This window comes from Elephas maximus, chromosome 23, assembly GCF_024166365.1.
Source record: "Elephas maximus indicus isolate mEleMax1 chromosome 23, mEleMax1 primary haplotype, whole genome shotgun sequence".
In the NCBI taxonomy this organism is placed as follows: domain Eukaryota; kingdom Metazoa; phylum Chordata; class Mammalia; order Proboscidea; family Elephantidae; genus Elephas; species Elephas maximus.
In genome coordinates this window covers 21,325,663-21,343,530 of record NC_064841.1, presented here as the reverse complement: position 1 = coordinate 21,343,530, position 17,868 = coordinate 21,325,663, and the positions used below count along the sequence as shown (strand labels likewise).

The 17,868-nt window shown below is 40.4% G+C and overlaps 1 protein-coding gene across 2 annotated transcripts in view; it reads left to right on the top strand.

Moving 5' to 3' along the window:
* Positions 1 to 202: 202 nt before the first annotated feature.
* KCNMB2 (potassium calcium-activated channel subfamily M regulatory beta subunit 2) overlaps positions 203 to 17,868 on the top strand; it is a 526,027-nt gene continuing 508,361 nt past the window's right edge. For both annotated transcript variants that reach the window (XM_049867403.1, XM_049867404.1), the window contains exon 1: positions 203 to 593. The gene's annotated coding sequence lies outside the window, so the exon portion shown is untranslated. The remainder of the gene's footprint in view (positions 594 to 17,868) is intronic.

Here is a 17,868-nt window from a genome sequence, read left to right as displayed (position 1 = left end):
ATCTTCATCTGCCCCTGGACAAATGGAAAGGGCATATAACCCAGATTGAGTAAAAAAGGCCTGGGAAGACTTTGTCCTTTCTCTTGGTACATAAATAAACTAGATGTTTTTCCACAGTTCCAGAAAATCACGTGAAAACACCCCAAGGGAAGTTACTAAACAGCAGCTTCTCTGGTGGTTTCTCTCATTCCCACCAGAGAGATGACCAGGGCTGCTCCTTCGGAGACCTCTAGACAGGACTCAATTGCTTTCTTTCATTTTACCTAGAGCAGGCACTCACTTCTCAGTAGCCATTCTAGCAAAACATAATCAATTAGTCCATTAACAGGAACAAGAGATCACAATTTAGAAAAACTCAAGGGACAAGTCATACACAAATTTAGTTCCTAGAGGTCTAAGTTTTACAGTCATCATTGACCCCTCTTTTTATTTTCTCTTACTGCTCATGTCTGGGCCGTTGATCTTACCAGCCCTAGTCCTTAGAGAAGCAAGGTCCATTCTTCAATTTCAGATTCACCAGATGCAAGCTTCCTTGGAAGCTTTTGTGGATTCTGCTTATGAAACCATCCTCAACTTGGCTTCACCTTCTCTGGGTAAGTACCGTTCTCTACATAGATCCCTCCAGATGCCTTGATCTCAAAGTTTTTCTTCTGCTTAGTTGTCTCTGTGTTCCAGGATTATAATTTCTCTCATTCTAAAAGTTTCTTCATCCTCTTTGGAACCTCTTTTCTTTGTCTTCTTTTGTTGTTTCTCTGAGAGATCCAAGCTCCTTCATTCATCTTCCTCTATAGAATTATCCTTCAAGGCCTTTTTTCCTCATAAAATCATAAAAGATTGGAGTCAAAAAGGACAGACCTTGCTTCCAATGCCAGTGATACCTCTATGACCAGCCTCCAACATTTCCCTTAAGCATGATTGTGATGAGCACTCCCACTTAAAAAGCAGATTACCTGCTCAGCACACTCCTTTTGAATCATCCGTCTAAACAAGGGCCTCCTTCTCCTATCTTCTAGGCACCCCTATTAGCATGACTATTAGCACAGTTTTTACTCCATTACATTAGGCTATATCAGGCTCACCCAGGTGATTGGGAGTTAGGGACATCCGCTCGAGCTGAATGTAATCACTCCTATGGAGCTGACACTTATTGTGATAGGCACACCCTAAGGTAATTCCCAATGAATGAGTCAGGCCCTTGTCCAATCCCCTGAATACAGGAGGAACCAGTGACTTGCAACAAAGGTGATGGGATAGGCACTCCCATTATTATGTTATATAAGACTCTGTCTTAGCAAACCGGAGCGAGAGATCCTCCTCCTGGCTTTGAAATAGTAAACTGCCATGTTGTTGGAGGGCCTGTGATAGGGTCATAAGGCAAGGAGCTATGAGTAGTCTTTAGAAACTGAGCATGGGTCCTAGTTGACTGTCAGCAAGGAAATGGGGATTTTAGTCCTACAAGGGCAAGAAACTGAATTCCGCCAATAGCCATGTGATCTTGGAAGAGAATTCTGAGCTCCAGAAAGAGTAGAGAGTGTAGCCTGGCCTACTCATGGATTGAAGCCTTGTGAGACCCTGAGCAGAAGACCCAGCTAAGCCATGCCAAGACTCCTGATCCATAGAAAATGTAAGATAATAAGGGTATGTTGATTTAAGCCATTAAGTTTATGATAATTTGCTGTGCAACATAGAAAACAAATACACTTAGTGTTTTTGGACAACTCAGCTTCACCTGACAGCCTGCAATATTCTTTCAAATTATGTTCATAAATATGAAATCAGCATACCTACCTTGTGCCTGGTGTTACAGGTAACAGAAGGCACAGTGATTGCACTCAAGTTGCTGACAGTCTTATTGAGATGCCAAGAAGCATACAGCAAAGTTAAAGAAATTGATTGTGTAGTACATCTTAAGTGCTGTAGAAAGCCATAGAAATGGAAGAATTTGATAATTCTACATAACAGAAGAACAGCTTCACTGCCAAGTAAGCTGATAACACCATTTCGAAAAGTCTTGGTCCTCAATACCACTGCCCTAGTCCTAGTGCTGCCAAAATACAAATAACACAAGTGGATGGCTTTAGAGGACAGAAATTTATTTTCTCACTGTTCTGGAGGCTAAACATTAAAATCAGTGTCTTGGCCATGTACTTCCTTCCTTGTTGGTAGTCTTGAGCATTCCTTGGTTTCCTGGCATTCCTTGGTTTGTAGATGATCCTCATATGGTGCTTGTCTTCCTCATGTGAGTCTATTCTGTTTTTTTTATAACTCAAAAGTGATTAGGTTTAGGATCCATCTACACTGCTATGACTTCATTAACATAACAAAAGAAATCCTTATTTCCAAATAGCATCACATTCACAGGCACAAGAGCTAAGAATTCAATTCATATTTTTTGGGGGGGGAACACAGTTTAGTCCATAACCACCAAAAGGAGAGGAAATGAGACATGTGGTATATAGTTTTTAAGAATTTGTAAGATTGTAAGATCAATATTGGGCTGTTGTAAATAATACGTGGATATGGAATAATATAATAAAATGTCTAGCACAGTACCAGGTATGGTAAGTACAATCAAAACAAACATAATGAGATAAAATACTGATTTATATTTCAAATCCTGAGGCCCTCTGTAAATAGCCTCTGCAATATCTGGCTTTTGGACACGACTAAAGCCTGGAGCTCAAGCATAACAACAATTGTAAAGATGGCACAGGACCAGGCAGTGTTTCGTTCTGTGATATACACAGTCGCTATGAGTTGGAGCTGACTCAACGACACCTAGCAACAACAACAGCGGCAAAGCCTGGAGGCAGTTACAGAACGTAATGGTACCTAGTTAGCTCCCCCATGACCACCACTTCAAAGGAGCTTCCCAAGAATTCTATGGCTCTCTGTAACCTCTATAGATTCTAAGCTCTCTAAACTGAAGGGATGTATGTTTGGTGAGGAGTAACCATTCCCTGTGAAGAGGGTTTCTTGTGATCCCATCTAATGCTAGAAGGTTCAAGAGGCGATGTAGAGTAATTCTAGATCATTGTGAGGAACACAGTCCTTAACAAGAGCTGCCATCTTTTTTATCCCCACCAGTATGATAAGCAAAATAAACTATGTCATGCAGGAGACTCTCAAAAGAAGAGCTCTTCGTGCAAGTTAATTTGTGATCAATAAAGTTAAAAGAATCTCTTTCAAAACATCTAAGAGTAATTCAACATGTCGATGTACGCACCACTTTCTCATCTCCTGTCAGTAAGTGGTAGTCTAAAACATTTGGTACACTTGTTATACCCTCTGCATAGAATACACTTTCATTTCTTCTTTTGTCACCTGGTAAAATAGTCCTCTTTTACAGTCCATATTGAAACGTTTTACAGACTCAGTTACTCTGACTTGTGTTTGTGCAATATCTTGCTTATGTCTTTGAGATTTAGTTATTACTACATGTCTATCTTTCCACTACACTATAAAGTCCTCCCCACATGCGTCTGTCAGTCTGTTGTACATACTGTGGGGGCAAGAAATTTGGAAGACAGCTACCTGGCCAACCAACTGAAAGAGATCCATACTTTTGCCTGTTCCAAAGAAAGCTCATCCAACTGAATGCAGAAATTAGCAAATCATATCATAAATATCACACGCAAGTAAAATTTTGCTGAAGATCATTGAAAAGCAGTTGCAGCAGTGTATCAACAGGGAACTGCCAGAAATACAGGCCAAATTCAGAAGAGAATGTGGAACAAGGAATATCTTCGCTGATGTCTGATGGATCTTGGCTGAAAGCAGATACTGCCAGAAAAAGGTTTACCTTTGCTTTATTGACTGTGCAAATGAATTCAACTGTGTGGATCATAACAAATTATGGATAATATTGCAAAGAATGAGAATTTCAGAACACTTGATTGTGCTCATGAAGAACCTGTACATAGATCAGTTGGCAGGTATTCCAACAGAACAAGGGGATACTGCATGGTTTAAAGTCAGGAAAGGTGTGTGTCAGGGTTGTATCCTTTCACCGTATTTATTCAATCTGTACACTCAGCAAATAATCTGAGAAGCTGGATGATATGAAGAACAGGGCATGGGGTTTGGAGGAAGGCTCATTAACAACCTCGAATATGCAAGTGACACAACCTTGCTTGCTGAAAGTGAAGAGGGCGTGAAGCACTTACGGATGAAGATCAAAGACTACAGCCTTCAGTTTGGATTACACTTTACCACAAAGAAAACAAAAATTCTCACAACTGAACCAATAAGGAGCATCATGATAAACAGAGAAAACATTGAAACTGTCAGGGATATCATTTTACTTGAATCCACAATCAACACCCGTGGAAGCAGCAGTCAAGAAATCAAACGATGCACTGCATTGGGCAAGTCTGCTGCAGAAGACACTTTTGAAGTGTTAAAAAGCAAAGATGTCACTTTAAGGGCAAAAGTATACCTACCACAAGCCATGATATTTTCCATTGCTTCATATGCATGCGAAAGCTGGACAAGCAATAAGGAAGACCCAAGAAGAAACGATGCCTTTGAATTATGGTGTTGGCAAAGAATATTGAAAAAACCAGAGGACTGCCAGAAAGAACATATGTATCTCGGAAAAAGTACAGCCAAAATGCTCCTTAGAAGCAAGGATGACAAGACTGCGTCTCGCATACTTTCCACGTGTTATCAGGACAACCAATCCCTGGCGAAGGAGGTGTTGCTTGGTTATGTAGATGGTCAGAGAAAAAGAGGAAGGTCCTCAACATAGTGGCTACAATGATGGGCTCAAGCATAACAATGATTGTGAGGATGGCGCAGGACCAAGCATTATTTAGTTCTATTGTAGTGGGGTCACTATGAATCAGAACCAACTGGATGGCCCCTAACAACAACATGAAATCCTCAATAACAGAGACAACGTTTGCGATAGAGATTTTTGTGTCCTAAGATAGGCCCCAACTTATCGGAGAAATTCAACATATGTCTGACTAACCAATAAAAAGACCTGTATAAAATGCATCCAGATTGTGACGGAATCCCCCCAAATCTCAGAGATTCAGTCAGCAGCACAAAACTGGTAAATCTCAAAGATAATTCTAGTTTATTTTCAAACATTTATATTAGCCAGGAGTCCTCAACCACCGGTTATAATTTTAAGATAAAGCATAGTACATTTCTTGATGAGATTAGTCCTTTTGAGTCGTGTTTATTATGTGATGGAATCTATACTGATATAGTGGCTTAGAATTGTGTTCTTATAAAACAAAATAGGACAAGGAATAAAGGACTGCAATATTTCCACCATCCCAGTTAATGGCCCCGACTCCTTTTATTACTAGACATGGAGAGCGTCGTCTCTCAGTGAGTGCTGTGGAAAGAGAAACCCCAGGAGATCTGATGCCAAAACAGGTCAGCTGGCCAATGCCTCAGCTTCAGCTTCTCCTGGTGCCCTTAGCCAGTTCAGACAGAGTCTAATAATACCACTTATTTAGCACTTGGTGTCTCCAAAGGTCTTTAAAACACTAAATAAGCCACCAACTCCAGATTCCCTTCTAGATGGGTAAGAATTACCATTCTGCCTTTACAGATGGAATACTTAAAATGTAAAATAGCATATCCAAAGCCAGACAGGAACTAGCACCATGATGAAGTAAAAACTCTGAGTTCCCTACATCCAAGACTTGGCAAAGGAATTCGTCACATTGCCTTTTCATATATAGAGCATGGAAACCCAGGAGGGATGCATAAGAGAGAACTATGAATTTTAAAGCAATATGGAAATCTTTTTAATTTAGGCTGCAGTTAATAGGTAATCAGCTCAATTTCTCCCCCTCCTGCCTGTAGGTAGCTGACTGTCAACCAGCAAGTTAGTAACTTAGAAGGCCCTGCACAGGCTAAGTAGAGACAGAGGTGGGCAGAAGAAAAAATAGAGGATAAGGAGGGCTTCTGGGTTGTCATCTGTGTCCTCCAGAGAACCCAGAAGAAGAAGCAGGAGCACTGACAAGGCATTCGCCTACTTTGGGTTATTCTCAACACTGGGAATAGCATTTCATGACCCATGGCAGAATTTTATAGCCCATTTAAGGAAGCCGTTGATCCAGTGAGGACGCCTTTGCTCTGGGCTCTTTGATTCACATGCCTGGTAGCATGTGTTTACATTCTTCTGACTCTGTTTAATGGCTAATCAATGAAAAACTAGGTGTGTTCCACAAATCAACACTAGACAAGAGTTTGCATCCAGCTTGCCTCACAGGAGTCAAAGTTCAGTTTATAAATTCATCACTGAGGGAGCTGAGTTGTGATAACAAGGATAGTCTAAATCCCCAGGAAGTCATTTATCTTTCCACAGACATGTTCTGGCTTTAATAGCTGATAACAGGGCTGTGGGATAAGGAGAGCACCAGCCATAAATGAAATGTTCTATTCTGGTGTTCTTCATTTGGGCACTATTTGACCTTCAGTGGCTTCTGATTCCTTAAAATGAGGTAGCAACACTACCTGCTGGGTTGTAGAGCCTGAGAGTGCTGAGGGGAAGTCACAGTGGCTATGAGCTCAGGTGATTTGCAGTATCAGGAGACCAAAAAGCGGACTCTCCAAATCTCTCTCTCACTTGCCTGCCCATTTGACACATCATTACAGTCACAAAAGGGAGTACCAGCAAAGACAGAGATGTCGCCGCTGGGAAGCCAGAGTGAGAGGGGGCATGTGGCCATCTGACTCTTGCCGATGGATAACATGTTGTTGTTTTTAGCTGTTGTGAAGTAAATCTCACGCTCGTGGTGGAACAAAACACTGCCTAGTCTTGTGCCATCCCACGTGATCATTTGCCAGTCGGACAGTTATCAGCCGTGGGGTTTTCATTGGTTGATTTTCTGAAGCAGATTGCCAGGCCTTTCTGCCTCTGTGCCTTAGGAAGCTCTACTGAAACCTGCTCGGCATCATAGGAACGTGCAAGCCTCCACTGACAGACAAGAGAGGCTGCGTATGAGATGGATTAACCAGGAATCAAACTGAGCCTCCTACATAAAAATAAATAAACAGATAAACCCACCACTGTCAAGTTGATTCCTACTCATAGCAACCCTATAGGACAGAACAGAACTGCCTCATAGGGTTTCCAAGGATTGCCTGGGGGATTTGAACTGCCGACCTTTCGGATGGCAGCCATAGCTCTTAATCACTATGCCACATCCTAGGTGGGTAGCAGGGATAACAACAAACGAAAATGCTTTTCATTTCTAAGTGTGGTATAATTTGTATAGCATTTTTATACCCATTCCTGTGGAAGATCTTGACCATAACCCTGTGAGGGAAGCAGGGAAGGGATTGTTATCTCCATTTGTTAGATGGCAAAACTGAGGCCCACCAGGCTTTTGTGACCATCCCAGGGTAGCACAGTTAGGAAGCAGGTGAGCCAGGATGGATCTTCTTAACCTCTAATTCCAAATCTATCTTGTTTATATTTCCAGGCATCTTTGCCCAGTTTGCTATCCACCCTGTCACTGTTTCCAAATCAAAGTCATTTATGCCTGATCAAATGAGAGTGAGATCTCAATGACCTCCCGGGATCCTTCCAGTACCAGACATCGGTCACCGCACTGGTAGCTATAATCCCTCTGAGAATCAACCTAGAATTTAGAAAATTGATTTGCACATCTTTTGCAAATCACTTTGGAAGGACCAATGATTATGGCCTTTTGGTGGCGACCAACACATCATACTCCATGAGGGGTTATGGATTGCCATAACACTCATCATTCATAATTTATTCTTTCACTCAACTAGGCTCGTATGCCAAGAGCAAGGAGCTTACAGTCTAGCAGGGAAGACAGGCATTAACCAAGTAAGTTCATAATGACTTAGTTCCAACTGTGATATTTTAAAAATGATAGTGTGCTGAATACCGGCTAATATGTATGAACTTTTTATCAATTAAGGAATTCCCAGTTTTAGGAGAAAATCAGACAAAAAAATAAAGTCACTTTTGTAGACAATATGTTTTACTATTTGTGTAGTTGACAGAAGGAAAAAAATACTTAAAAAAGGCTGTAAGCTAAAGAATTAAAAAAAAAAAAAAAAAAGATCCTGTGGGCTCCTTAACAGTTGCCCCTTAAGAAAGTAGGGATTTTTCCAGAGCCTTCTGTCACTCTGGGCAAGTGACTGACTTGCAGCTCAGGTGTGCATTTGCCTGCTTATGTCTGCCACTGTTTCCAACAGCTTGCCATGCTCTATGTATAGCGATGACTTCACCCTCTGTGAGAACGCAGCAGCTGTTCAGCAGTGAACACTGATATGCTTACAAAGACTCAGGCCATATCTAATTGAGCACTTCAGTACTGCAGAGATAGGCGCCTTGGAACTATTTAGATAAAATATCTTCGGCCAGATGGAAGCTGGCCAGGACACCAGGATATAATCTTCATCTCACAGGACTGCCAGTGAGTCTTGGTAGGGGGTATCCACGGAGGGAGACAGCATCAGGAGAGACGGCTGCTCTGTCCCATCCACCCCTGTGCTGTAAACATGGTACAAAGAATAACAGGGAATAGAAGAAATCAGCATTTTGCTGCTTTTTCCTTCTCCCCACGGCAGACAAAACAGAGCAGGCCCTCTGTGAAAACAACCTGCATGTTGACGGTGCCTGTAGGTCAGGAGACGATGGGTGGTGCAACTAACTGAAAGGTTGGTGGTTTGAACCCACCTACAAGTGGCTTAGAAGAAAGGTCAGGATATCTGCTTGCAAAAGATCACAGCCATTGAGAACTCTGTGGAGCACAGTTCTCCTCTAATATACAGTGGGTTGCCATGAGTCAGAATCAACTTGCTGGCTACTGTTTTGGTTTTCATTCTTCTTTTATTTCCTTAAGTTAGGGAAACTCCTGGTTTAAGATTTCTACAAAAGACTGTCCTCTCCCCTAGCTCTCAGATGTCCAGCCCTGGAAAGCTATTGGCAGATATAGAATCACCGGTATGTCCTTAACATTGCTTTTTCCCAGGATTCATTGCTAGTCTTGTTAGAAGACACAATTGGCTGGATTAGTGGGCTAAGAAGTGACCAGAAAGCACACATCCTGTCTCTGCCATTGTTGACTGGGCCTCACTTTTCAACCTGTAAACTTTAAAGTGGAAGCCCTGGTGACATAGTGGTTAAGTGCTATGGCTGCTAACCAAGAGGTCAGCAGTTCAAATCCACTAGGCACTCCTTGGAAACTCTATGGGGCAGTTCTACTCTGTCCTACAGGGTCGCTATGAGTTGGAATCAACTCGACGGCAGTGGTTTTTTGGTTTAAACTTCAAGTTTTCTCTGAGCTCTAAAAGAACCCGTGTGATAATCTTTCAAAATATTCCTCTCCTTTACCAGACTGAAGGCTGGGGACGATAGTCTCAGGAGATGTCTAGCTCAATTGGCACGACATGGTTTATAAAGGAAATGTTCTACATCCTACTTTGGTGAGTAGCACCTGTGGTCTTAAAATCTTGTGAGCAGCCATCTAAGACACTCCACTGGTCCCACCCTGTCTGGAGCAAGGGAGAATAAAGAAAACCAAAGATACAAGGGAAAAATTAGTCCAAAGGACTAATGGACACAACTACCACAGCCTCCACCAGACTGAGTTCAGCACAACTAGATGGTGCCTGGCTACCACCAAAAACTGCTCTACTCTGACGAGGATCACAATACAGGGTCCTGGACATTGCTGGAGAAAAATGTAGCACAAAATTCAAACTCACAAAAAAAAAAAAAGAAAAAATTCAGACTTACTGGTCTGGCAGAGACTGGAAAAACCCCAAGAGTATGGCCCCCAGATACCCTTTTAACTCAGTACTGAAGTCACTCCTGAGGCTCACCCTTCAGTCAAAGGTTAGACAAGCCCATAAAACAAATAATAATACACATAGTTCAACCATGTAAACAAGAGTAAATGGGTAGTACACCAGCCCAGGGGCAAGGATGAAAAGGCAAGAAGGGAAAGGAAAGCTGGACGAACAGAAATGGAGAACCCAAGGTCAAGAAGGGGAGAGAATTGACATGTCACAGGGTTGCAACAAGTGTCACAAAACAGTATGTGTATTAATTGTTTAAGGAGAAACTAATTTGCTCTGTAAACCTTCATCTAAAGCACAATAAAAAGAAAGAAAGAAGACATCTCCAGCATGAAAAACAGTGGCAATTTGCCAAAGCACTTAGAAGTGAAGTTGCTGTTGGGTGCAGTCAAGTCGATTAAAAAAAAAAAAACAAACATTCCCCTCTTTTGGAAGATGTTAAAAACAAAAAACCAAACCCATTGCCATTGAGTTGATTCCGACTCATAGGGACCCTATAGAACAGAGTACATCTGCCCCATAGAGTTTCCAAGGAGTGCCTGGTAGATTCGAACTGAAGAACTTGTGGTTAGCAGCTGTAACACTTAACCAGTATGCCACCAGGGTTTCCACTGGAAGATGTTAGGGGAAAAAAAAATCTAGGAGAGTAATGAAAACATCTTGCATTTTTATGTTTTATTGTTTAGATAAATATGTCATTTGACCATCTCCCTTTAGGCCAAAGTAAGTGGTTATTTTCATTTAAATGAATCAACAAACGCAAGAGAAAATGTGTGGCTTGACCAGGTAAAAAAAATTAGTAAGTGAATATGAACTAGAGTTTGTCTATAGGTGGCCCTGGGTGGTACAAAGGGGTAAGTGCTTGGAAGGGATACTTTGGAAGAAAGGCCTGACAATCTGCTCCCAAAAGGTCATAAAAACCCTATGGAGCACAGTTCTACTCGGACACACATGGGGTTGCCATGAATTGGAATTGACTCGATGGCAACTTTTTTTTTTTTTCTGTCTGTACTGTTAGTAATGAAGGGATCGGTGATTCACTAATGCAGTTGCCTGTCTGAATGTGTCATTTATATGGGCACAGGAAAGACACCAAGGCTAGGAATAACAAGTCTCCAGCTTTGTGTGAGGACCTGTGTTTAGATTTAGGGATTTGGGTATAAAAGGGACAGTCCTTGCGCTGTAAGTTCACAGTCTAGTGAGAAAGCTAGACCAGTTAACCAACAGGGAACAAAACATAGAACCAGGCATCTAATTTGTATTTGGGGGTGTGAGGCGGGTGGAGGTCTGGAGTGGCTTTGCAGAAGCGAATAGGTGTTATTAAGATTGAAAGGGACAAGCAGAGAAAAGGACAAAGGCGGGAGAATGTGAAAAATATTCTAGATAGGTTCTGGAAACAGTAAGTAATGTGTGAGTGACTAGAACAGTGGTGGTTAGTGGTGAATACCGGACCAAGAGAGGTGGACAATGGCAACATGATGGAGGCGCTTACTTGAACATCCAGGTAAAGAAGTTTCTAGGCAACTGGACATGAAAATCTGATGCTCAGGGTTGAGAACAGGGGGAAATACAGATAGGAAAGCCACTGGTACTCAGTTAGGTGTACTTTTTCATACATTTCCCTTTCTTCTCCTTCATGTACTTTACTTTTCCAAACTTACCAAGGACATAGCAATTCCGACAACAAACATTACTGGACAGAATCACGAGGGCATCTGTTACTTGAAGGAAAAAACTGGTCTATGAGCCAGTGTTTTTTCTGTAATGTAGTTCCAAGTACTTAGGTGTAACTTAGACAATTATGGCCTTGGGGAAGCAGGGAAGTCAGAGACGAGGAAAGCAAAGTTAAGGCGGAATAGGAGTATCATTTCCCAGTGAGCTTCACAGAAAAACTCAGAGATCAGATGTCACCCTTACACTGTTTCTGAATGAAGTTGTTGTTCAAAATATTTTTATAAAATTATTTTAAACCTTAGTAATATCAGAAAACATTTCAAAAAGGGATGAGTTACATTTTTTGTTTTTTGCTATTGTTGTTTTGTTTTTACATCCCACAAATCACTCAGTAAGTTGTTTTCCAAAGAACCTAGAGAACATAATATAAAGAAAGTCGCAAGAACTGAAAAAATATCGTCTATGTGAAAATGCTGAGGGACACAAAGAAGAGTAAAACCCAGTAAATGTTATGAAAAACACAATGGGTTAAATTATGTTAAAGAGATCTGTTTCTATCTATGCTAAAATAAAGGTGGATGTTTATTCTTTCTGCCAGGAATTATCATAATTTTAAGTAAGAAAAAAATAACCAATATGTAGCTTTCTCAACTGTTAGGAACATATTTGTATCTACGAATCTGTATGTATTATCTTTCAATTCTACACACACACACACACACACACATATAGTGTGTGGGGGGGATATTTTAAAATATTAGCTCCATTTTAAAATAAGAGAAAGAGTTTAGAAAAGTTATGTGGCTTATTGAAAAGTTTGTTACAGAGTCCAGATTTGTTACTAGGCCACTTGATTTCAGTACTTATCTGGTTACTGCCCATTTTTGTACAGCCTAGCTAAGAATGGATTTCACTTTTTTATATGGTTGAAAAAAAATCAAAAGAGGGATAATTTATGACACAGGAAAATTTTGTGAAATTCAAATTTTAGTGTCCATCCAGACTAGGTGCCTTTGAGCCGGTTCTGACTCATGGCGACCCCATGTGTGCCACGTAGACCTGGGCCCCGTAAGGTTTTCAATGACTGATTTTTTGAAAGGAGATCACCATGGCTTTCTTCTGAGATATCTGAGTGGACTTGAACTTCCAACCTTTCACTTAGCAGCTGAATGCCGTAACCGTTTGTTTGTACCGCCTAAAGACTCAATTTCACTGGACTACAGTCACTCTTGCTATTTATGTATTGTCTGTGGCTGCTTTTGTGCCAAAGGTAGAGTTGAGTCAGTCTGACAGAGATCCTTTACAGAAAATTCGTAACCTCTGTTCTGTGTGATCACATACTGAGCAAATACACCAAAGGAACAAAGTTAATAACAGTCTTCAGGCTCAACCAAATATAAAAAATATAAGGCTCAAGGAAATGCAGTGTTAGTCCTTTACTTTTGAGGACCCCTGGTGGTGTAGTGGTTAAGAGGTCGGCTGCTAACCAAAAGGTCAGTAGTTCCAATCCACCAGCCACTTCTTGGACACCTAATGGGGCAGTTCTACTCTGTCCCACAGGGTAGTTATGAGTCAGAATTGACTCAATGGCGATGACTTTGGTTTTTTGGTTTTTACTTTTGAAGAAGTAAGAGTAGATGAGATCCAGGATACTTGTATTATGATAATCACAAAAGCGATTCCACGCTCAAACTACAGCCATGTGCTTTTCTAGGAAGTTAAGTGTTAAAAACAACGTCCATATGCTAAAATATAGAGTTTCCTGTATTCAGTGGGTAGATTGGCCTGATTCAGTATTTGTTGTTGTAGTTAGCTGTCGTAGAGTTGGCCCCAGCTGATGGTGACCTCATGTATAACAAAACAAAACGTTGCTGATCCCGTGCCACCTTCATAATCACTGATGTGTTTGAATCCTTTGTTGAAGAAATTGTGTCAGCCCATATCACTGAAGGTTTTCCTGGTTTTCTGGGACCTTCTACTCTACCAAACGTGATGCCTTCTTCTAGTGATTGATCTTTCCGAATGATATTCAAAGCAAGCGAGCCATAGTCTTCACCACCCTAGCTTCTAAGAAGCATTCTGATTGTGTTATGTCATATCAACCAAACATTCAAAGACTCAATTTGTACAAACAAAAATTGCAGTGCAAGGTTGAAGTTTAAGGAAACAGGTGAAAATACTAAGATTAGTACTGACTCTAAAAAAATCTGAGAACTATATTCATTTACTGTCACATACATTCATTTTGCAAGCATTTATTAATTTATTTTCAAGGTACAGTTTTAGGCAAGTGACTGGACTATGTAATACCTGCTGTGCCATGCTAAGACTTTTCGTTTTATCTGAAGTTTATAAAGAGCTGGTGAAGTCTTTTAAACATGTGAGGAACCTGGGGAATTCTAGTAGGTGAGGGGCCAGGTGATGAAGCACAGTCCGCAAAGGTGAGAGGTGCACAAGTAGAAGAAAAGGAGTAAAATGTCACTGAAGAAAAGAGATAGAAAGCTCAGGAGGAAGGATATAATATGTAGTGCGAAACGCAGCAGAAAAGTCCTGTAAGTCAAGGCTTGAAAAACACCCATTGGATTGGTCAGTTAAAACCCCGTTAGTGACTCAAGGGAGGCCAGTTTCAGAACAGTGGTGAGGCCAGACATTACACTGAAGTAGATTGACGAATGAATTAAAAGAGATTGTAGATTTCTCCTGCTAAAAATTGGATGACCAGTGGAAAACTATCAGAAAATGTCCTAATGAGGATGCAAAGAGCTAGGAGGATTTTTTTTTTTTTTCTTTTTTTGGATAAGAAATGTTTCAACATGCTATAGGCTCAGGAGAACAAGCCAGGGAAAAAGGAAATAAAAAGCTTAAAGTTTTTAGTTGAATAAGCTAATTGCCTCATGGAGAAAGTCTCAGAGAAGGGAGGAGATGGAGCTATAGGCATTGGCAGGGTTTGGATTTGAACAAAAAGTCAGAAACTTCCTTCTGATACAGGGGCAAAGGAAGTGAATTTGATGGCAGATATACATGACCTTGTAGGGTTTTATGTGAGAAGGACTTGGAGGATATAGTAGACTTGGCCTTGGTTTTCTAGATGAAGGAGGCGAGGTCATTAACTGAGAGCAAAGAGGTAAGGCTTGAATGGGACTTGAAGAAGATAAGTGGTTTTTGGGAAGTGGAGATACTTTATACATAGAGGCAAATGTGGCCTTCCTCTGTTCTCTTTCCTCTACCATTAAAGCATCATGTAAGCATCTCTAAAAGCTGCAAAGTGGCTTTCTCACACTGACCTTAAATATTTGTTCCACTCTACTGATGCTTCATGGTGGCTTTCTTTTGTTTTGTCGTTTTTGTATATTATTTGCCCCCTTCCACTTGTCATATGCTGATGTTCCCAAGATTACATAACTTTGGGGAAGTATCTTGTACACCTAATTCAGTTACTTACTTCAATCATTGTTTAACTCCCCCTTGACTTTCTGTTTTGGGTTATTGTCATTTTGCAAGTGCCTTTCTGTTGTTAAAGATTTCTTTTTTTCAGTCCTATGTGAAATGCAATTTTAAAGACTTTGTTTTTAAGATCTTATCATGAAAAAAAAAAAAAACAACAACACAGAAACTCAGTCCTCCATTTTTAACATTATACTGACCTCTAGAGTAGAAAAGGCTGAATACCACCGACAAAAGAAAATAGCAAGATAACACTCATGGAAAGGCTTATTTTAAAGCCCCAGTAATCCTCATTAGGGCAGTACTAATTTAGGGGCACATTTTTTTTTTTTTAATTTTATAGCCTTTCAAATAATTAAAGTTTCATGCAAGGTCACATGAGAAATAGATATGAAGAGAATAGATATAGTCATAGCCACAATATAATATTTTTAGAACAAGTTGGGCTTAGAAATAAATAACCATACCATTCTATTTCAAATTTTTACAGTGCTTTTTCTCCAAAGTAAGTCAAGATCTTAACAAAAGAAGAAGAAAAAATTGTCCACAGTTGTAGACATATCAAAGAGTGTAAACAAATGAGAATTTAAGGAAGGTCAAATAGAATCAAGATTGAATAGAATAGATATTCATAGAGTTAAAAAGACAACATTCTTTGTTACCATTTCTTCCCACCCTCTCTCCCTCCCATTTTATGAGTAAGAAGTTAGAGGCCCAAAGAAGCTCTCTATGATTTTCACACTCAGGTCTCCTGACTCCCAATTCAGAGCCTTTGTTGTATAATGCTGGCTCTCCAACTAGAAATAGAACGTGGAAGAACCACTGAGATTCACACCGACAATGAGAGTTGGTCCCGATGACAATGAGAAGTGGTATGAGCACATCTAGCTTTAGCTTCATGGTGCTCTGTGCAAATGCCACGTGAAGACAGAACTTGGACCAACCATATGCTTTCTGACTCAGGTGTCTGGAAAAGCCCCTTATCCCAGGGTGCCTCTGGCCCACAAATACATCATACAAACTGTCTGATATAGTACTTCTAAACCAAATGCCTTCAAGCTAGACCAGAAAATTCTACTCACTGTTTAGCTGAGAGGGCCAGAACATGCCTTAGTATGCCAAGCATGTTCACATGGTCATCTAATTCAATCTTAACAATCAAAGAAATAAGTATTAACAAGCAGTTTTTAAAGTGATGATTCAGAGAGGTTAAGTAATATAGGCTTCACATTGATTTAAAAATGGCACTTGAACCTATGTTATCTGATTTTAAGTCCAATTTGCCCACTCTACCTTCATTAGTGAAAACCTGTCATCGAGGCTACTTCAATATTTGGGCAAGGCAATGAGTTGGAATCATCTCGACGCCAGTGGGTAGGTCTAATGGTGATTTGTTTGGTAGTGAGTTTTCTTTATTTTCTTCAACAGCCTTTCATATTTACTAAGTTTGAACCCAGCCACTAGAAGAACTAAATCACTAGCCCATCCTATTGGTCTTAATGAGAAATACGGATGATTGTCAATAAGAAGTCATTTCCCGTGGGTGTACCTCAAAGCTGGTCCAGAGACTTGGCAGTAGGAAGCCAGTTTTTAAAAATGCTGTCAGACTCAGAATGAGGCATAAGTTTGATTTCAGTAAAACTGCAACCTCAGTCTCTTGATTCTTTTTTTTTCAAACCATCAAATAGCACACAGTTCGTATCCTTGCACTCAGATTGTTATCTCTCCCACAACATGGATAACTCAGAGTCATTCATTTATTCTTTCCTCAGACTGAGCAGCAATGGATACAGAGAAAACCTGGGAATAACCAGAAAGTGGGTGACTTGTTTTTCTCAGCCCTCTACTACTGAAAGTGTGTCCCTTTCTTCCCTGTTAATACCAACCAAGTTCTCATAGATCAAAGCATTCTGATTCTGATCCCTACAAAACCATCACACAGAAGTTTCAATTTATATGAAAGTGTAGAGGACAGACAACAACATCAACTACTGCTCAACCTAGAAGAACATATATTTTAGAAGTTTCAAGACTTTTATGCAAAGGGGAAAAAAATCCATCAGAGTAATTGTGGCTCTTTCTATGGAGATAACAAATAGTATTGCCATCTATCTACCAGACAGGCTCTCTCCCACAATCCCAATGGGTCACAAGAGCTCTACCTCAACCCCAGAAAAGTTCAGAAGGAGAAAGGAGCTTATCATCTAAGCTGAGAGAAGGCAGAGGAAAGAAGAAATCTTCAATTATCCCTTTCAATCTTTGAGGAAAGAGAGCAGCTCAATATTTATTGAGTGCGTGCTACATATCATTCACTATATAAACTCTCCCATATGTGCCATCCGATTTATTTCATTGTAATCTTCCCCCAAAACCTTTGAAAAAGGTAATTTATTCTCATTGTAATTTTTCATAACCATGCATCTTTTGAATGTCAGAGTCAGAAGTGGAACTCAAAATTTTAAAGTCAACCATATTTTCACCATTGCCACCTATAAGTGAAATAATGAGTTTTTCTGTTGAGATTCTAACATCTGAAAAATACCTTCCCAGCGCTGTCTCTCCCAAGATATTGGTTGTAGACTCAACTTACATGGGTTCAATCCCACCTACAGTGTTGACTAGCACCATGATCATGGTCAAGTTAACCTCCCTCAGCCTCAGTTCCTTTATTTGCAAGACAGATTTAAGAAAAAAAAAAAAAAAATTGCTGTCCAGTCGATTCTGACTCATAGCAACCCTGTAGGACACAGTAGAACTGCCCCATAGGATTTCCAAACCTATAATCTTTACAGAAGCTCCTGCAGAGCTGCTGGTGGGTTCAAACCACTGACCTTTTGTTTAGCAGCCAAGTGCTTAACCACTGTACCACCGGGGCTCATTAAATTGAGATAAACCATGTGAAATTCTTAACACAGAGGCTCAATAACCTTTAGGTACTATTGC